Raw genomic sequence first — 21,844 nt, forward strand, 5'->3', positions numbered from 1 at the left:
TCCCCTGGATCACGGGTCCAAAAGCATTTACACACACGCCGGGTGCTGGGCAAGAGACATCAGCCCTGATGCTGGGGAGTGTCGGGGTGGGAAGACACCCTAAACCAGGGTGAGCATAGCTCCCTAAGAACACTGTGATGGGAGCAGCAGAGGCCCATTGTAGGATCACCTGGCTGCAGAAGACAGAATGAATATGGACAGAATCACGCCCAGGTCCACCAGTCACACTGCTGAAAACCAGAGATCAAGAGAAAATAGACGTGTTGCAGAGGAGCTAGCGCATGAACCATACTCTGCTCATTAGAAATCACAGGACCCAGAGGGCAGTGGTAACCAGCTTGAAAGCGCTCAGATAAAATACCTGTCAAACCAGAATTGTATTTCCAGAAAAAACACCCCTCAGAAACAAAGGCTGAAATGAAGACATTTCCCGACAGAGACTAAGAGAACCCATCACAAAAACCTAAAAATCAGGAAACACCAATGAGAGTTACCTGGACCGAGGGGATAACACCAGATAGAAACCAGCGTCTTTAGAAGGAATGAAGGCCACTGGAAGTGGTGAGCACGCAGGTAAAAGACGATCTTTTCCTCTTTCTTTTTAAAAAATACACAGGACTGCCGGAAGCAGGAACGATCAACCTTGGCTTGTGGGTTTGTGCTGCACGTAAGACAAACAGGACACCTTCACACAGAGAAGCAGCGGGTGGGGAGAACGCATGCCTTATGTGAAGTAAGCAGCATGAGCTCTAAGAAAAGTAAACACCACGCAGGGCCATCAACAGAAGGACTGACAATTTCTGGTCTATTCTATACAGAACACTACTTACCAATAAAAGAAGGATAACATCCCGACACAGCAATGAAATCAATAAATCTCAAACACAATGTGTTATGCAAACAAGCTAAACACAAAATGACTCCATTTATACAAGATTAAGAACAGGAAAAACAATGTCGTGATATAAACCTGAAAAGCGACTGTTTCAGGGAGGTCAGGGGACCTCCTAGGAGACAGGAATATTCTTAACTTAAATGCAGCAGTGATCTCACAAGTGTACACACCAAAACTCACTGAAATCCAGTTAAGGCCTGTGCCTTTCACTGTATGTCAAGTTTACCTGCAGTAAAAACAGCAGCCGTTGTAATTAATGTGATTTGTTCTCAACATTAATTAGATGCTACAAGAGAACCAAATGAAACATAAAATTCTCTAGTCTGTGACGGCAGGCTGCCTGTTTTTACAACTTTCATGGAGACACAGAAAAACATCTGTTTGTCTGTCATTCTGTGGCTGCTCTTAGCAGAGACTGTGTCACCAGGAAGCTGAAAATACTTACCGTCTGGCCCTTTAAGAATAAAATAGCTGCTATGACCATGATTCAAACTGGTATTTTATGATTTTGAGTCAGAAAATGAAATAAATGCTGTCCAAGCATAAAAATTATTAAATGTAAATTTCTACATCATTTTCACACACGTTTCAAAAGTTAACATTCTAGTTAGAAACTACCCACTGCCAGGAAATAACGCACTTTTAAGTTTCATGCTCAGTTGGGACACGGTCTTGTAACTAAGAGAGACCTGAACTGCAAATGGACAGATCTGACTCCATTCTTAGTATGTGTGATATTGGGAAATGCATTTAGGAGGCTCCTGTCAAGCAGAAAGGTTGTGGAAGACAGTGAAGGGGACAGAGAAAGAATCAAGTTTTGTGGGGTTTTTTAATCATTAAAATCAACTTTTTTCAAAAGTTGTCTTAATATTTTATTTTCTTAATTTTCTTTTTTTGAGGTTTATTCTAATTTTATTTTTTAAAAATTTATTTCATTGAAGTATAGTTATTTACAATGTGTTAATTCCTGCTGTATGGTTCACATGTGATTCAGTTATACATACATACATTCTTTTTCATATTCTTTTCCATTATGGTTTATCACAGGATATTAAATATAGTTCCCTGTGCTACACAGTAGGACCTTGTTGTTTATCCTTCTTAATTTTCTATAGTGATCAGGTATACTTTAATGATTTAAGAGAAATAAACATTTTTCCAAAGCGGGAAAAAAAGATCATCCTAAAAATAATGTCCCACAGGTGACAAACTGAAGACCATCCCCTTTGCACCTGGTCCGTGCTCTCCCCTCCCCAGAGTTGGTTTCTCCCGTTGTCTTGTGACCTGTCTTCTGCTTCCCTCGGTTTCCCCCATCCCCCCAATACCTGGCACCACAGGCACACGGCTCCAAGCTCAACGCCGTGAGGAGGCCCCACTAGAGTGTCGCGGGGGAAACCAGGTGTCCTCCGGCGCCAGCCTCCAGGCCCAGGAGCAGGCCAGCTGTGCTGAGGCGGTGACTGGTCTCTGCCTGAGGAGCCTAGGAGTGCAGCACCCGCTACTTGCTCTGTTGGGTATTTTCTGGCTGTGCTGTGCGGCTGGCAGGATCGAAGTTCCGTGATCGGGGTCGAGCCCGGGCCACAGCAGTGAGTGCGCCCAGTCCTAACCACTGAACTGCCGGGAAATGTAGCGTCTGCTATTTGAGGTAGCACCTCAGCATTCTGGTTTTTCCTAAAGCCGTTTCGATGAAATTTCAAAGGCATCCCCGAGGCCCATGTCAACACCTGGGGAGCAGCCACATCTACCTGAGCTACACCTGCTATAACTCAGGAACTGCCATCCAGCTACGCTCCCAGCCTTGGCTCCAGGAGGGTTAGGTCCTGACCTTTAGGCTGTGTCATTTTTAGTAACACATACCTTTAAAAACAAACAATGGGCACATTCTGCAAATCTGTAGTGCGTCCTGGTGCTGCTAGGAAGAGTACTGGGGCTCCTCCACATTGCGGGGCAAACAAGCCACACACGAGCAGGGAAAAATGGGCTTTAAACCCGTCAAAGCTCACCAACCCCGAGAGGCAGGGGTCCGGTTAGGGGGAGGCTCCTCTGGAGGATACGCAGTCTGTCCGTCCTCACTGCCGCCAGGACAAGTCTGTAAAGCACGGCTCTACTCCTGTCGCCACCCCACTCAGGTCCTTCCCCAACTGCCCGCTGGCTGCAGCATCAAATCCCAGCTCCCGGGCCTGCCCTACAAGGTCCTTCTGGACACAGAGCCTGTGTGTGGCTGACAGCAGCCTCTTCCTGCCACTGCGCCCACTGGGCCTCACGGCCTGACAGCTCGCTCTTAGGCAGAGGCAGTGCTGCCAACCCTGAGCACCCCGGGTCCCCTCAATGTCCTGCCCCCTCCTACGTGGAACGCCTACTTCGACCTCCGACCCTGAAGCGACAGCCCTGGTCCCAGAAGGCCGGTCCTGGTGCCTGCTCCAGGGATGCACGGCAGAGCCCATCACATTCTATGGGGCCGTCCTGAGCCTTGAGCACCTGCCTGTGTGTTGTTTATTTGTTCAGCAAATGTTTCTGAAGCGCCTGCCATGTGCCACACTCTGCTCTCAACGCCAGGCCTTCAGCAGTGAACAAAGTAAACAAAGCCGGCCAGATCCCCGCGCTCATGGGCGCGTCTACGCTCCGTAGGAGACGTAATCATCTTCAGGGGAAAGCGCTGTGTATTCTGACTCCTGTATCTCCATGTGTAACACCAGCATGCGCTGAATGTTTATTAAGAGTTGCTGTTGAATTCAACCTACTACTGCAGGAAAAAAATCATATGCCAACTTCAGAAAAATCATATGCCAACTTTGGAAGAACAGATTTGAAAATGTCTTAAAAGGAAGGCTTATTTTGGTTCTGTTTTTTAAATTTTTTTAATCCCCCTCCCTCCCTTCCTTCCTTCCTTGGTTGCGCCAGGTTTTAGTTGCGGCAGGCGGGCTCCTTAGTTGCAGCACGTGAGCTTCTCAGTTGTGGCATTCAAACTCTTAGTTGCAGCATGCATGTGGGGTCTAGTTCCCTGACCAGGGAGCAAACCCAGGCCCCCTGCACTGGGAGCACAAAGTCTTACCCACTGAGCCACCAGGGAAGTCCCTTGGTTCTGTTTTGAATATTTTATATAATATTTGATACACAGAAGGGAAGATATGGCATATATAAGTCATGATGCATCATGATAAAATAAACACCATGATCCCATCCTTCAATTTAAAAACTAGAAAATTACCAATAATTTTGAAACTTCCTGCATTCTCCCCATATACATTACCCTGACGCAATGTTTATTACAACCCCTTGCTTAAAGAAATTTACCTCATATGTTTCTCCCTAAACACTATTTAGTCTTAGTTTTTTGAGCTTAAAAACATGGTCTTGGGCTTCCCTGGTAGCGCAGTGGTTAAGAATCCGCCTGCCAATGCACGGGTTTGAGACCAGTCCAGGACGATCTCACGTGCTACTGGCATCCCACATGCCACGGAGCAACTAAGCCCGTCACAACTACTGAGCCTGTGCTCTAGAGCCCACGTGCCACAACTACTGAAGCCCATGCGCCTAGAGCCCGTGCTCCGCAACAAGAGGAGCCACAGCAATGAGAAGCCCGCACACCGCGATGAAGACTAGCCCCCGCTCGCCACAATTAGAGAAAGCCTGTGTGCAGCAACGAAGACCCAATGCATCCACAATAAATAAATAAATAAGACCTTGTTAAAAAAAAAAAAAGGTCTTAACACTGTGTATGCAGCCTTTTGTGACTTTTTTTTTTTGGGGGGGGGCCCGTGACTTGTTTTTGAAACTCAATATATTTCTAAGATTCTCCCAAATTGCTGGATGTATCTATAATTCACTCATTCCTAGTACTGGACAAATTCCATTTTGGGAACAGACCACAACTTATCAATCCATTCTTCTACTGGAGGATGCCTGGTCATTCCCAGGTTTTGCTATTACTGGGGTCCTCTGAACCTTCTGAGCAACTCCCACCTACAGTTTCTCTAGGGCAGTGCCAGGCACGGCGTGATGCCCTGCCAGCTCAGGTTAGTGCTAAGGGCAGAAGCTGACAGCAAGACTTAACCCAACTGTCAGAGCAATAGCAAATAAGCACAGGAGAAGATACTCAACATCTCTGCTCATTTGGGAAATGCAACTTCAAACTACAATGAGATACCACTACCTATGTATCAGAATGGCTTAAAAAATAACCAGACGACACCCAGTGCTGGTGAGGGTGAACAACGGCTAGACCCGTACACTGCCGGTGGCACACAACATGGGGCAGCCACTCTGGAAGAGAGTTTGAAGTTTCCTATAAAGTTAAAGATAGGCTTTCACATGACCCAGCAATCCCGCTCCTGAACATTTATTCAAGAGAAATGGGAATTAACGTTCACATGGAACACCGGTACATGAATATTTATAATCGCTAAACCCAGAAACGATACGTATCTCCCTGTGAAAGGATAACGAATTGGAAGGTGAACGCATGGAGCACCACTTGGCAGCAGAAAGGAACTAAGAGTCCATCCATCACATGACGCGGCGGATTCTCCGTAACACTGTGCTGAGTGACAGAGGCTGGCCGCAGAGACTGTAAGCTCTATGATTCCATGTACTTGACATTCTTGAAAAGACAGCTATACCTACAGAGAGCAGAACAGTGGATGCTGTGGGCGTGGGGGGTGGGTACCGATGAGCGTGTTCCACAGCCTGAGCAAGGTGATGGTTACACAAATCTCTATGTATTAAATCTCAAGAGAACCGTACATCAAAAAACAAGAGGTCAATTTTACTGTATGTCTATTTTAGAAACGTAAAAAGAAAAAAAATCTGGGCTTGCATTTTTTTGTTTTGCTTGCGACGTATTCTTCTAGCTAGTCATTTTCATTGTAGTTTACAAAAGTATCAGCCTGTGACAAAATGGAAATTAAAACAAATAAAATCTGGTCCTTCACCACAAACAGATTAGGAAGAACTGTTGTACGGTGTGTACCTACAAGTGGAACTTTAGGGTCCCAGAGAAGATGCAGGCCAACCGCTACCCAGATGACCACACCCCACGATGACGGGCGCCCCCAGGCTTCCCCATTTCCCACCCATCTCTTTATACTTATCATGAACACAAGTTCACACAGTTTTCTACTGTGGTAAAAACTACAGGACCGACCACCTTAACCACTCCTTACGCGTACAGTTCGGTAGTGCTGCCTATTTGCACATTATCATGCAACAGATCTCTCACTTTTTCTTTTCTTTTGGCCACACTGCACGGCATGCAGGATCTTAGTTCCCTGACCAGGGATTGAACCCGTGCCCCCTGCAGTGGAAGCATGGAGTCCTAACCACTGGACTGCCAGGGAATTCCCTCTCACAATTTAATTTTTATGTAACTGAATATATCAAATCTTTGTGAATGTATTTTTTCTCTTTTGTGTTCAATAAATCCTTCTCCATCTCAAAACCCAAAGTGAATTCTCCTACACTTTATTCTAAAGTTATGTCACCCACAGGTCATCCGCTCCATCTGGGGTTGACCTGGGCCCAGCATGAGACACAGATCAGCATCACTCGTCTGAGCAATGCCAGCCCCAAAGTCCCAGATGCCCCCACAGAATGTCCAGTCTTCCCCTGGGACCTGCGGGTGCACTCTAACTTCCACAGGGGAGGGCTATGGGTGGTGGTGAGGGCTCTCTATCTGGTTCCATTCTCAGAGCACTTTACTCAAAAGCCTCCAAAATTACCTGAGGCAGTCTCAAACATTTTTACAAAAGCTACAAATTCTGTTACTTCTACACACATCATTAAATAATACTTAAAACAATCATATTTTAATACAAGCATCCATTACAAAGACAAGGTGGGTTTAAAAGCAATGAAGAGAGACCCCCCTGGCAGTCCAGTGGTTACGACTTCGCCTTCCAATGCAGAGGGTGTGGGTTCAATCCCTGGTCGGGGAGCTAAGATCCCACACACCTTGGGGCCAAAAAACTAAAACATAAAAAAATAAATAAAATAGAGCTTCCCTGGTGGCGCAGTGGTTGAGAGTCCGCCTGCCGATGCAGGGGACCCGGGTTCGTGCCCTGGTAGGGGAGGATCCCACGTGCCGCGGAGCAGCTGGGTCCGTGAGCCATGGCCGCTAAGCCTGCGCGTCTGGAGCCTGTGCTCTGCAATGGGAGAGGCCACGGCAGTGAGAGGCCCACGTACCACTAACTAACTAACTAACTAACTAACTAACAGCGATGAACAGGTAATCCCATGAGCCACACCTCTTGGTGTGCAGACAGGTTCGCCCCCTGTGTCCCCTGGGGAAAGGCTGTGGTGGGAAGGCCACAGCAGGGCCTCTCACTGTCTCTGGGGATGCCCCTCCAAGATGCAGAGGTTTCTAGGGCTGCCATGAGGCGCTCTAGCCGCCCTGCCCGCTGCTGGTCATCGCAGGAATGTGGCTGGACAGGCAGCCTGGAAAGCCGCTGTGTTGCCAGGGGTAGGAAGACAGAGTGCCCAGAGTAAAGAAAGCTCCAGGCCACAAAGATAATACACCATATCATGGGTAGTCTGAAAATACAGAAGAAAAAGGCTAATAATGTAAGAAAAAGGCTGTTAGGAACCTGGGGAGAGAGAGGCACTGCTCTGGGAGGAAAACGTCATCAGAGCAGGAGCCAGGCTCCGCAACAAACATGGTTTCCACAGGTGGGAATAACATGAGCGATTTATGGATTCTCAGCAATAAACTTACAGACAAGCAACGTTATGTTTACAAAACACAATGTCAATTTCTCTTGACAGTGTAAAAGTAAAAGGACATATGAAAGTCAGAGGAGGAGAAGGGAAGAAAGGAAGAAAGGCCAACACCCTCCAGCTAGTGAGAGGACAATGCACGCTGTTGATGGAGCAGGACCAAGTCCTGTCACACAGGAGACAAGAGGTAAGCGCGGCTACGCTGGGACGGGAGGACAAAGGTGCTGCTACATCGGGTCGGGACAGAGGGAACAGGGGATCCACCAGGTGATGAGTCAGGGCACAGCCATGAGGTGCGACGCAGTGACCGTGAGCCAGCACCTCGGGGAGGGGAGGGGGTGCAGCCTGGTGCGGGCACGGTTGCAGAGCCTCCCACACTTGGGGCCTGGCCCCACAGAAGAAAAACTTCACTGAAAATAAAGGTGCTAAAGACAAGTACAACTGGTGTTCCAAAGACAGCTGACCTCTCCTCTTTGAAGGAATCGTCATTTAAAATCCGTGATGAACCTTGGAAAAAGGACATTCAAGAAACAGCTGGTGGCAGGGCGGGGTTCCCTGGTGGTCCAGTGGCTAAGACTCCGCGCTCCCAATGCAGGGGGGCCCAGGTTCAACCCCTGGTCAGGGAACTAGATCCCGCATGCATGCCGCAACTAAGACACAGAGCAGCCAAATAAATAAATAAATACATATTAGAAAAAGGGGAAAAAAAGAGAACCAGCTGGGTCTGGAGCACCTCACCTCCTCAGGCAAGGGAGGGCCAACTCCTGCCGGTGCTGGGGACACACTCAGAACACAGTGGAAAACCAGTGGTTTGAATGCATGACTCTGAACTCATTATCTGTTCCAGAGGAAAAAGATTAATACACTGCGGAGTAGAAGGAAACGGCCACCAGTGACTTCCACAGATGCGTCTGAAGAATTATAAGCAAGAGCCAACCAACGTGGAAGGGGTAAAAGGGACAATGCTGAGTATCACAGTCGCCCGTTACCTTCACTCCTAACTTAAACTGAATTTCAAACGTAAAGGATTCCTAAATTCTTCAGGAAAATAGAGGAACCCCTAAAGATGTCATCTTTCCTCCTTAATTCTAAGAAGAACAAAAAGCAACAGTGATGCTGAGCCTTAAGACAGGGAGAATTAGAGTCAAACGCATCCGTCTGCAAGAAGGGCTCCCCGTCAATCACCAAAGCACGAGAGAGAATGGGTGTAAACCCCAGGCAGAAGGGCCAACCTACCAAAGGACAGTCACTAAGCAGCACTCTCTCCTAACCATAAGCACAATGCCCGGTCACGCAAAGAGCACGAACTCCAGTACTAAAGACACTGAACGCTGGGCCCTCACAGCGGGAGCACGAGGCTGACCAGCAAGGGCTCAGCAGACACCCCGGGCAGCCGCAAGGCCCCAGCATGGCCGCACCCTAAGCCCTTCTGAGGTATAAACTGAGCGACTGCCCCAGTACTGGCCGAGCATTCAGTACGCTCTATGGAATTAATTTTAGCAGTAGTGACTTATGTCCAGAAACCAAATAAGGATTTTCTTTCATAAACTAATGCTTACATACAGTCAGTCAAAAGGAAAAGGTCAGAAGTTGAGCAAAACAACTCTAACTACGTGTCTGAATACAAGGAGAGTCAAAAAAAAACCCGAACATTCTCAGAAGCCTGTGACTCAGAGAGGAGGCTGCCTATGACCCAGTGCGGACGGGAGCCTCACCGCCGACCTGGCCCTCCTGGTCCTGCCTGCTCAGCATCCCTGAGGTGCAAACAACAGGGCGACACTGCCTCTGTGTAAAGCGGGCCTGAAACAAGCTGGAACCCTGACACCAGAACATGACCGACAGACACAGGTGACATTTCCATCATCACAGCACTGGAGCCAACAGGTACTCACTCACCTATGCACGAGGCTGCAGAAAGAGATTCTAGGCAGACCACTGCTATGACCAAACATTTCCAGAAAACCTTAACATATTCTCAAAGCTAAATATGAAACTAGACAGTGGAAGGCAGAAGTATTTCTCATAAAAGTAATGAGCAGGGGAGCTTTCTGGGTGTTGGTGTTCTAACCTCACAACCCCTACAATCTCAGGTACTGAAGTCACAGGTACCCTTCAACCCAGGCAGGCAGCCACCTGCTGCCCCCGGCCCTCCGCGGACTAGGCCTGCGGATCAGCAGACAGACTGGAGAACCGGAGGCATCTGTAACATGACAGAAAGGGCGTAACGTTGACTGGCAACCAGGTGCAAGTCCACTCTCGTGAATGCTTACCAGGAAGGATTTCCTACTATCTAGAGACCAGCACGACATTCAAATCCTCAACTCTGAATATCACATGAAAATACCTGTGACCAAAGTCACTGTCACACAGAAGGGGGTACGCTAAGAGACCTACTTACCGCTTCCGGGAGAGCCCACAGACCCACAGCAGTGCAGTGTGGGACACTGACAACCCAACGACCCACCACCTTGGGGGCAGCTCCGCCCCCACGGAGGGGACTGGACACTCCAACTCCAGAATGAGCGGAAGCCTAAGACACACATAGCGGGTCGAGGTTCATCAGACGCAGCAGGTGCAGCCACGACGTCTTCTGCGTCTCCAGCAGGAACGTGTCCCGAAACGCATCCACTAGAAACCGCACTGCACTGGGACGCCCCAGCCAGGGCTGCCCCATGTGACGGCCCCTGGGGAGGGGGCCGCCCAGGGTTCCCACTGCTGGACTGACTGCCTCTGATGAAGCAATGGACCCTGCGACGATGACCAAAACCAACCATTCCATCAAATCTAGTACGAAACCAAGTATGAGCTGCACGAATTACGCCAGGACGAGCCAAGTGTAGAGAGATGCCTGATGTCAGAAGCGTGTCAAGACACATGCATGTGCTATCACAGTTGTACTGGTGACAGAACTTATGATTACTGCTGTAATTTTACCAACATGGTACCTACAACCCAGGGAGTGCTTACCATGTGCAGGCATTTAGGGGCACACATGTTCTGGACCAAGAAGCCTGTGGGGCAGGTGCCCAGTCCAGTGGGTGGTGAGAGTGCAGCTCTTGGGCTACCTGCCTGGGCTGGAGCCTGGCTCTGCGACACATGGGCTCAGTGACCTGGGCAGTTACTCAACAGCTTCATCTCCTCTTCGTCCAGTGGGGCTGCAGACAGCCTGGCACAGTGTGTCCGTGATCGAGTTGTGTGAAATGTGGAGAACAGTGCTGGGTACAAGATTAACACGAGCCGTTACTGTTATGGCCTCCAACTTACAGATGAGGAGACTAAGGCCCAGAAACTGAGTCATCTCGAGGTCACCGTGCCAGGGATCAGCAGGACTGTGATTCAAATTCAAGTCTGACTCCAAGTGCTGTACAATTTGACTGATTCTCGGTAACCATTTTACAAAGAGGAGTAATTTTTCCCTGCCCTGAGCACAAATAACTTATTTTCTTGCACTAACCTACAAGCCTTATCTAAATAAGGTACTATATTAACCCTTTACTGTGTTTTAAAACTAAAATAAATACACATACAAAGTTTATAATGGTGAATAAAAATTATGTAGGTGGGCTTCCCTGGTGGCACAGTGATTGAGAGTCCGCCTGCCGATGCAGGGGACGCGGGTTCGTGCCCCGGTCCAGAAGGATCCCACGTGCCGCGGAGCGGCTGGGACCGTGAGCCGTGGCCGCTGAGCCTGCGTGTCCGGAGCCTGTGCTCCGCAACGGGAGAGGCCACAACAGTGAGAGGCCCATGTACCGCCAAAAAAAAAAAAAAAAAAAAAATTATGTAGGTTATACTTCATTTAACTCTCAGCTTGAACACTAATATTGATTATTGTTGTACACATTTTAGATGTAAAATCCATACTTCACTGATTTGCCTTATTGTGTCATTTGCCTTTTAAAAATATAGGAAAAGACCTGCCTTCAAGGCTTTACGGGGCAGGCATCTAATCAGGTAAGGCTGTACCGAGCTGCCATTCACTGAAACACGCTCTGCCCCTGTGACCACCACAAAGAGGTGAGCTGTTCGTCAGCTGGATGGTTATTCTGGGGTGAGGACAGGAAAAAGACCCCTGCCCACTCCAGGGAGCAGCAGGGGGGTCTGAGGAAGTGACAGGTCTGCCTCACGACACTGCGACGCTGTGAGCAGTTTAAGGAATGCCACAAGTAAAAGGTAGATCACAGACATGTACGAAGGTTTGCACAGCTCCCCCAGAGGAGAGCAGGTCCAAGAGTGCCCCTAACGCCCACGTGCACTGCAGTCCACCAGCCTGAGTAAGGATGATGGTGTTAGGAGCTGGTTGGACAGGCTGGCCTACTCGGCCACCAGGACAGCCCCCTCAGATAATGGGTTACAGTTACCCTTGTCACGGATCAATTTTTATAAAAGAAAGGACGGGGCAGATGAAACAAGTGTGGGAGTCACATGGATTCTACACACCAGGGAGAAGGATGCTGTTGGTAACAGTCAGTTAGGGTCACCCAACCAGGCAGGATGATGCAAGAGAAAACGTCACCAACAGAAACAGCATTTTAAGAGGTAAATTCCGTGTTGTCATTTTAAGGTGCGTGACGGCATTATTTGTGCTTATTCTTCAATACCACACTTTCATACTAGAGAAAATATGTTAATCTCAGTTTCCTTATCTATACAATTGGATAACAGCTACCTTGCAAGGCTGTCCTGGGGATTATGGCTGATTCAGGTTAAGTAACCCTGGCCCGCTCACAAGCAGATTGCTTCAGAGCGTTTGCTGCAGCGGGAGGGGAGGCATCCTCTAAGTGAATTTTAGAAGAAAACAAACTGTTTCCAACAGACAACTATGCTTCGACAAGTTAAGAAATACTTCATAGACAATCCTTAAATTGTAGACGTTCTAGTTTCACCTCAAAATGAAACTGGGCCATTAAATTGCATTAAAATATTTCAGCTTTACTTGTGAGGAGCCTCACGATTCACAGTATCAGGTAAATTCAGTCCAGTAAAAATTGTTACCCGGAATACAATTTCCTTTTCAGTGAATTAAAACAAAAAAACAGATGTGGTCTGGTTTCACGCATCTTAAAAAGCCTGTTTATCACTAAATTATCACTATTTCTTAATTTACTTAAAATTCTTATTTTAAAGGACACTGCAAAATTTATTGCAACTGGCTGAAAAAAATCTCACATTTTACTATCAAACCCTACAGCAGTAGCTAAATTAGCAACAAACTATAAAATATAAAGTGTTAAAATCCTGTGTAGGTGAAGAAAAAAAGATACACACTGCTGGAGGAAATATAAATTTAGCAATATATGGCAAAAATAACAAAGTCTGTATTCTCTGACTTAGAATTTTTCATTATTTATCTTAGAGAAACCCTCTCACAATTAAAGACACTCCTTTTTAATAAAGGAAAATTCAATGGGACCACCTAACTAAACATCAAACATTTGCGACGCTGCTAATCCCTTCCAATAACAGAAGGAAAAAACTAAAAGCCAGGCAGTGGCACATGTTCCCTCTGCAGAGCCTGGTCCAGCTCAGTCAGGGCTGTGATGGGGAGCCCATGGTCTTGGACCCCCAGCTCCCAAGTTCGTTACCTCTGAAGCACCACAGGGCCAGACAGTACAGGATAACTCAGTTCTGATGGCTTCACTATAACACATTTCACTCCACCCAGTGAAAAGAACAGAGGTGAAGGGCAGAGAGAGCACTCTAAGAAAGGGGCTGGCCATCCCAGAGATAGCCAGGGCGGGGCTCAGCCGTCAGGGTAGCAAGTCAGCATTCCAATCCTCTGACTTCCAGGCCTGCAACTTTATAACCAACTGGCACAGAATTCCTCAGAACACAGCAATGGAGACGCCAAATGACTGCACATTTCACCGTGTACACCGCCATGTTTTCTGGTGTTACATGTTCAGTGTAGAGAAATTAAAAGCACAATAAAATTATAAGTAATTCAGGGCTTCCCTGGTGGTGCAGTGGTTAAGAATCTGCCTGCCAATGCAGGGGACATGGGCTCGATCCCTGGCCTGGGAAGATCCTACATGCCGTGGAGCAACTAAGTCCGTGCGCCACAACTACTGAGCCTGTGCTCTAGAGCCCGCGTGCTGCAACTACTGAAGCCGATGCGCCTAGAGCCTGTGCTCTGCAACGAGAGAAGCCATGACAACGAGAAGTCTGCGCACCGCAAAGAAGAGTAGCCCCAGCTCACTGCTACTAGAGAAAGCCTGCGCACAGCAACGGAGACCCAATACAGCCAAAAATATATATATATATATATATATATAAAATTATAAGTAACTCATGATGATGAACAAGGTTCATTTACACTCATACATTCAAGAAATATTCACTGTTCAATCACAATGTACCACACAATTTGAAAATATTAGTTGGGTTTAATGTCAGGAAAAAAAGACTACGGTATCTGCCACAGAACTAAGTTCTAAAAACCAGTGATGTAGATACACCTACAATGGAGTATGATTTTGGAGTGAAGTGGACCTTCGATGTATACAGACAACCCTTGAAAAGCAAACCACTTACGAAGGCATTTTCAGTGACACCCACTGAACGTATGGTCTCACTACATACGCTCTCTTTGGAGAATGAGATTCTGTACTTCTTTTCTGTAATTTCAATGTGAGCTACCAATATGTTTGCAAAACTCTTAGAACTTAAAACAACTCTTACCTGCTAAAGACCAAAACCTATTAAATGTCTGCAAGTACTAATAACCGAGAGAACATACCATTTCACCCATACAACGTCCTCAAACAAAATTAATGCAAAGACAACGAAAGACAAAATCAAAACTAAAAATTGTTTGGTGATCTAATCCTTAAATCCTCTGGGTTGAATTTCGAGTGACCAATAACAGACTGCTGTTAATCCTCCTCAGGGGATGTCACTACCTGAGCACTGGCCTTGCTATCAGGACAGTAAAAGCATAACAGTTCCCTCGTGATTTTTTTTTTTTTTGGCCACACCGCGCACGCGCACGCGCGGCATGTGGGATCTTAGATCCCCCGACCAGGGATCGAACCCATGCCCCCTGTACTGGAAGCTTGGAGTTTTAACCACTGGACCACCAGGGAAGTCCCGACAGTTCCCTCTCTTAAACGAGGGATAGCATTTTCATAAAATATGACTACTGTCATTTTTCAGCATCTCTGTCACTTAAATTTAGGAAGCAGTTGATGACATACCTTCCCACTTACCATCTCCTGTGCTCCCCCAACAGGCAGTAAGGGCAGGTACCATGACCCTCATCTTAGTGCGGCCCCATCATGTGAGCCCGAGTCCTGTCCTCTTTCAGGAAGGAAAAACTAGTACAGATTCTGCTGACACACAGACAGGGAAGGACTGTGACAGAGCAGGAGATGAGTCTGCAGCTGAAGAATGCTCTGATCTGACCATCCAATAAGAACATAAAAACAAGCCCCATTTGGGGAGCACTGCAGTTTTAACTACTGCATGGGGAGCACCTAGAGACTCACAGGGCTCCGTCAAGAGCCAAGAGTCTCCTGTCCACCTCCCTGGGCAAGAGCTGGCCGTCACCCTCCACACCTGTCCCCTGAAGACACAGGGTCTGTTTCCTTACTGGAAAACTGGCTGCCCTCATTGGCTGAGACATGGTTTGCCTACAGCACTGTATGATCCAAACCCTGTACAAAGTACTTTATAAAAGAGATAAGGAGTTTTTCAAGGGTGATTATATCTGTGTCTATCACGCTCATTTTGGGGCTTCCCTGGCGGTCCAGTGGTTAAGACTCTAGGCCTCCACTGCAGGGAGCCCAGGGTTCGATCCCTAGTTGGGGAGCTAAGATCCCACATGCTGTGCAGTGGCCAAAAAAAAAGAGAAAAAAATCATTTGTAAATCAATTATACCCCAATAAAAACGTTTTTAAAAAATCATGCTCATTTTATTCCCTGACTCTAAAAGCAAAGTCCCACCTTAAATAAAATTCCACCTCGTCTCCTTACTCCCAGCCTCACAGCCTCAATTTTAGTCATTCATCCAACACCTACTGAGCATCTTCTACAGCCCAGGACCAAGGCAAGCATGTCACACCTGGGCTCTGAGATGCACCATCAGCAGCTTGCTAGGGATTCTGCCTAGTGGTGTCAGGTAGGTCAGCACAGGAACCAGTGCAGAGGCCTGACTCCAAGTTCCAGGTCTGAGACAGAGCAAAAAGCACTCGTCTCCAGGGTAGCTCAGCACTGAGCACAGAGCCATCCTTCCTCCACGAGTGAGGGGGACTCAAGAACACAAAGGGCCAAGAAACATGCAGTATCTCTTCAGTCCCAGCACCACGTTAATACAATGAATGAAAAACCAAGAACATAAATTCACTCTGAGTGAAGGTTCTGGAAATGACTTGAGTCCTTCAGTCACACATCAGGATGCAGAGCAGTCCTCGAGAACAGCTCTCTTTCATGTGGTTCTAACAGATTACTCCAACTCACCCATTTAATCAACAAACGTCGGGACTTCCCTGGCGGTCCAGTGGTTAAGAATCAGTCTTGCAATGCAGGGGATGCCGGTTCGATCCCTGGTCAGGGAACTAAGATCCCACATGCCGCGGGGCAACTAAGGCTGCATGCTACAACCAGAGACCGCTCATGCCGCAACTACAGAGCCCATGCGCTCTGGAGCCTGCGCGCCACAACTAGAGAGAAGACGGAACACCGCAACGAAGAGCCTGCATGCCGCAACTGAGACCCGACGCAGCCAACAAACAAACAAATAAATAAATAAATTTAAAAACAAAACAAAATAAATGTCACTGAGTATTTGGGACTAGCATGTGCGTTTTACTTTCTGGGGGGTTAATCAAAGACAAAATTTCTAAAAGCATCATCACCAGTGGTAGATATGACAAAAAACTTTTTATTTTGCGCTAACTATAGACTAAAAGTTGCAAAAAGATTTACAGGGAGATCCTAAGTACCTTTCTCATCTTCCTCTTAACTGGCTGTCCTTTCCCAAAGGGGATGTGACTTGCCACACCCCTCCCTCAGAACCCAGCCACAGTACTCAGTGCTCAGCCACAATGACTTTCGAGTGACAAGGTCACTGTATTGCAGAGCTGCTACTACTATCATCACTTGCATTCATTCCAACAGTATTTCCTGGACACGCAGTATGTGCCAGCCACTGTTCTTTGCACAAAACAGCCTCCCTGTGGACTTCACCCCATAGTAAAACATTAAGTATAATAAATATATTAAACAAGACATTAGAAGAATGAAGTGCTGTGGGAAAACTAAGCAGGAAAGGGAGACAGGAAACAGGAAGTGGCGAGCTGAAATTCCAGGTAAAGCAGTAAGGGAAGGCCTGCCCTCCCGGAGCCTAAGGGTGAGGGCGCCAGTGATCTGGGTAGAGCCAGGGACGGAGCACAGGAGTCTGCTGAGAGCCTCGGGAAGAAGCCACTGTGGCGGGGGGCCCGCAGAGCGAGTCAGGGGGCCAGCGGTAGGGAGACTGGTCACAGAGGATGGGGGTGGCCTGACAGGCATCCCTGCCCCGCAAGGGTCCCCATCCGAGGCCACACTGGTTCCACAGCTGAGATCCCCCAGCAAGGCCTTGTCTCCTCCACGTGCCTCTCTAGTGTCTGCTCACCGGACAACCCCTAGCTGCTCTGACTTCACCAGGGCCAAGGGGGCCAGGTTTGGGGGCCCTGCAACACGTGTGCCCCTCAGAGCCCCGTGCTGCTGGAAGCACCTGCCACTCAGCCCTTGGCTCGGCCACGTGCCATCAGAGGTGCACCAAGTCCCGCAACCCTGACACAGGTGGAACGAGAGCTGCACACTCTCAGGAAGTTTCTGAAAGCCCATACGTCCTGCCTCATAATTTCATCTCTCAAAGTCTGACAGGTGCGTCCATCCTGAAACTCAGCACCACGTTTAACAAGAGAGAAGCAAATAAATGAACACAAAATCTCAGCAGCTTTGACTAGAGTTCTGCCTTCAAGCAACCAGATTTAAGACGGCGCAGTATAACTGTCGATGTCAGCAAGGTAGTTTTTAAACAGACAACCAGTAAGGACAAAGGTGTCCAGCACAGCACCTCTCAGTCTATGACCCCCATCAGACCTAAACCTGAAAACCAAAATAACACAGAAACTTTTGCTTCCTCTTCCTGCACAGCACAACCGAGCGAATTTTGAGAAGTCATCTCTTAGGCACATGAAAAAGCGAGTCCTTGATCCAGCCGCTCAACACAAACAAGTTCGAACCCGCGGGAATGAGTTCCTAATCCTCTCTCGGTAAGACTACAACACAAGGCACTGCTTCAGATGTCCTCGCAAGCAGAGAAAACATTTTTTTCTTACAAACCAGATGCTTTTCACCCGCGAGATTAATCTACAGCGCGTCAAGGAACAAAGCTCAATTCCGCGAGCTATAAGCGTAATGACCCAGGCACAGGTTACGTGGCTGCTGGACCGGCGGCGCCCCTCTTCTCAGCCCTCAGGACCGCAAAGACTCTCCCCGGGGCGAGGGCGCCCCGCGCAGACCCCGGCCCCGGAGCGCGAGCTGCGCTGGGGTGGGGGGTGGGGGGGCACTGGCTGCCGCACGTCGGGTCTCTGGCCGCCCCCAAGAGCGGGCCCGGTGGCCCGACCGCGGCGCACGGCCTGGGCCTTCCCGCCGCTCCTCCAGCCGCGCCGCCGCCCCCCCACCCCCGGTCCCGAGGGGAGGAGGAAGGGGGGAGGGAGGGTCTTCGCCATTTCCGCCTCCTGGCGCGCGGCCCCGCCACCCCGCGCCGTGCCACCCCGCATCCCCTCACCCCACTCCCCGTCACCCTCACCTCGCTCCCCGCCCCCTCATTCCGCTCTCGTCACCCCGAACCCCCGCCCGCCCGCCCGCCCGGCCTGACGCGAGGCCGCCGGCCCGCCGGAGCTCACCTGTCCTCCGGCCCGCCCGCCCGCCGGCTCCGCTCCTCCCTGCGCGGCGCTGCTGGGCAGCCAGCTGACGCGCTCCTCAGCCGGGGCTGCGCCTCGGGACCCGGCGGCGGCGGCGGCAGCGGAGACGGCGGTGGGGGCAGCGGCAGAGGGCGCGGGAGCAGCACCGGCAGAGGCGGCGGGGGCGCGCACGCTCACGCACGCTCACGCACGCTCACGCACGCACCCGCACGCACCCGCACAGGCGCGCGCGCTCCCGGGAGGACGTGGGCGCTGGCGGGTCGGAGCCGCGGGAGGGGCAGGCCGAGCGTGCGCCCAAAGCGCTGGACGAAGGCTCCGCCCACTAGTGGGGCGGAGCCCCGAGTGACAGCCCACGGGCGGGGCCCCGGGAGCCGTGGGCGGAGCTCGCACCGCGGAGTCGGAAGCGTCCACCGCCCCCGCAGGGGAGGGGCCGAGCGCGGGGGCGGGGCCTGCTCACCAGAGTGTCAGGTGCTCTCGGGTGCGCTGTCAGGTGCTCTCGGGTGCGCTGTCAGGTGCTCTCGGGTGCGCCGGCAGGTGCTTCGGCCAGCCGCCCTGAGGGAGAGGTGCGGGGACTTGTCTTGTAGCTGAGTTTGCCCCGCGCTTCACGTAAGATTGGGAACGCGTAATTGTTCTCGTCAAAGAACGGGAGAGGGAGCTGGTGGGAGATGACCAGGAGGCCGACGGCCCCTGAGCCACTGTTTGGGACTGACGTTTGCTCACCCCTGCAGCGCAGAGATGCGGCTTCCTGCCTGCCTGCCCAATCACCGAAGTGCAGCCGCCATTGTCCGGGCCCTCCCAGAACCACCCACAAACAATGTCTTGAAAGGGCGGTTGAACCAACTTCCACTCCCTTCCCTCCCTGTCCAGGTATGACCACTGCGCATCTCACTGACCCCCTGAGGGAGGGGAGACCTGCTCGTTACCCTTCCCTATCACTTCTTATGACAGAAACAGTTCTACCATTTACTGAGTGTCTGCTGTGTGCCTGGTACACCGGTATGTGCCAGTTTTCATCCTAGAAGCCATCCAGCAGATTTTCTGGCCAGCCTCCCCACCTCCATACTTGCCCACTGGCCATTTTCCACTCAGCGGAGTCATATTCTTAACACGGAAACTTTATGACATCCAAGGCTCCCTGTACACGTTGAGTAAAATCCGGACTCTCTGCCAATAGGCTCCAGCCCCGCCTACCTCTGCCCTCTGACGCCTCTCTGCCGTCATGCCGGCCTTGAGCTGCCCAGTCTGTCCGAGGCTCAGGGCCTATAAGTGGCAGAGAGCTCAGGAAGCCGCCTGGCAGCCATTAAATTGTGCAACATCAAGCAGGCACGAAAAGGCCTTTGAAAACCAAGAGACAGAAAGGCCAGATTAGTGCCTATGTCCGTTGATTCAAAAGGATTAAAGATTCCGGGCCAGAATCACAGGAGGAGTGAGAGAACCGAATGAACCCGGTACCAGTTTCGGAGTGAAGCTGCGTTGGGCACTGCAAGAATGAATGAAGCAGGCCTTAGCGAGTCCCTCCTTGACCTACTAGTTCCACTTAGGGGGTATTCTTTCTAAGAAGATGTTCCCCAATACAGAAAAAGTTGTATGCGCCAAGCTGCTCTTGATGGTGTTATTTATAATAGTGAAAATGGAAACCTGCACAACTGTACAAATAAGCACGTTCAAATGGAACAATATAGTTATAAGATGTATACAAAGGTTACCTAATAGCACTGAAAATTTTTGTGATAGCTCCTGAAAGTAAAATGAGCAAAATGCACAATACATATTAGAAGTACATTATTACAAGTATGTCTATAAACAAACAAGCCAACCTGTTTGGAGAAAATAAGAGGAAGAATACTGTCAAATATGGACAGTGGCTGCAGTCAGGCCCTGTGCTTTGCAGGCCCTTCAGTTGGGCCAGATGGGTGCCCTTACCCCACCTTGAGAGGAAACGGAGACTTCAGGGAAGCAGTGCCATGGCTGCCCTCCAATGCCAGCCCCGCCACTTGCTACAGTCCTTTAAGCTCTCAAAGCTCATCTCACGGGTCCGTTATTTAGGGGGAACACCTGAGGGCTAGGTTCATGTCAGGGTCACCCTTGTACCCCAGAACAAGAGCCTAGCAAACTCTTACCCACTGACATTTAAATATTGAATAAGTGAAGACCACACGGAACCCATTTCCATCGTCAATGAGAGTAAATGCTGACTGGGGGCAGCGGTGGTGCTTTTTCCACTTGGTGCCGCCTCATGTTGTGTTGGACTGCCGGGCTGGGGCGTGTATCTCATACAATTTGAAGTCATTAACTTTCCGTGCCCTTGCATCTCAGGCAAGCCATGCCCTCTGACCTCAAAGGAGGTCCAATGCTCCCAGTGAAGGGACTTCCCACTGGGCACAGCCGATACAGCAGGAATGGACACGTGTAAAGCACCAGGGCAGCGCAGAGCGAGGCTCTCCCGGGAGGAGTCTCGGGGGTGGTGCGGCTAGCACTCCAGGGCACGGCATTAGGAAGGAAAAGCGGAGTGCAGGAAGTCGTAAGCCATCTTTTGAGTGAGAACGGGAAGGGAATGAGAACGCACATTCGTAGTTGCTCGGTTTTGCATGAAGCAAGCACTGGGAGGATGAAGAGTCATCGTAGAGGGCGGGTGGGGGGTGTGCAGGGAACGGGCGCATTTGAGCGGGCCTCACACCCAGTTTTGACTTTTGAATCCTGTACACAGAGGACCTTCAGACGCTTAGCAGAGCCCGCAGCGTCCCTGCTCCCCGCTCTGCACACGTGAGCTCGCCCACCCCCGCCTCATGCCTCCAGGACTCGTCATCTACCCGTGGTCGGCACCTTCACGTGGTGCCCCAGCAGAGCGGGCCACGAGGACGGGAAGATGGCCTCACACTGCTGGCCCAAGGAACAGGGCCCACCCCCTCTCAGTGAGCCCCTCCACCCGCCCACCCGGCCGAGGACACATGTGCCCCTCCTGCACAGCTGTTACAGCTGCAGCTAGGTGACCTCAGGATTTCAACCAGCTCTCCCGTCAGGCCCGAGACCTTCAGTGGGGTGAATCCTGGCCGGCCAGCCACTCTCTTGCTGCAGTGCCCGCCTGCATGGCTCTGGCAGCACAGCCCAGACTCGACTAACCTGGCCGGCTCCTCCCCATGCTCCATAGCCCCTCCCCAGAGACCCCACAGCTCTGTCACCAACACACCCTGTCACGGCACTGAAGATCTAGGATTTGTATTTGAGACCACCTATTTCCCGCCTGCCTCTCCCTGGGGTGCAGGGATCCTGCCTGTCGGTTACTTTGCCACTCTTTCGCCACCTTCCTGAATGAAGTAAGATACACCACACGAGC

At 50.0% G+C, this 21,844-nt stretch overlaps 1 protein-coding gene across 4 annotated transcripts in view; it reads right to left on the minus strand.

The window, feature by feature from the left end:
- The window catches only part of DNAJC5 (DnaJ heat shock protein family (Hsp40) member C5), a 31,918-nt gene extending 12,715 nt beyond the window's left edge, over positions 1-19,203 (minus strand). Inside the window, exon 1 of one of the 4 annotated variants that reach the window (XR_010836321.1) lies at positions 18,493-18,691. The gene's annotated coding sequence lies outside the window, so the exon portion shown is untranslated. Of the gene's footprint in view, positions 1-494; positions 597-18,492; positions 18,756-18,967 lie in introns of those variants that run through there. The other 3 variants (XM_067012080.1, XM_059036585.2, XM_067012078.1) reach the window with 3 other exon arrangements.
- Positions 19,204-21,844: the final 2,641 nt, after the last annotated feature.

This window comes from Kogia breviceps, chromosome 14 (assembly GCF_026419965.1).
Source record: "Kogia breviceps isolate mKogBre1 chromosome 14, mKogBre1 haplotype 1, whole genome shotgun sequence".
Classification (NCBI taxonomy): Eukaryota; Metazoa; Chordata; class Mammalia; order Artiodactyla; family Physeteridae; genus Kogia; species Kogia breviceps.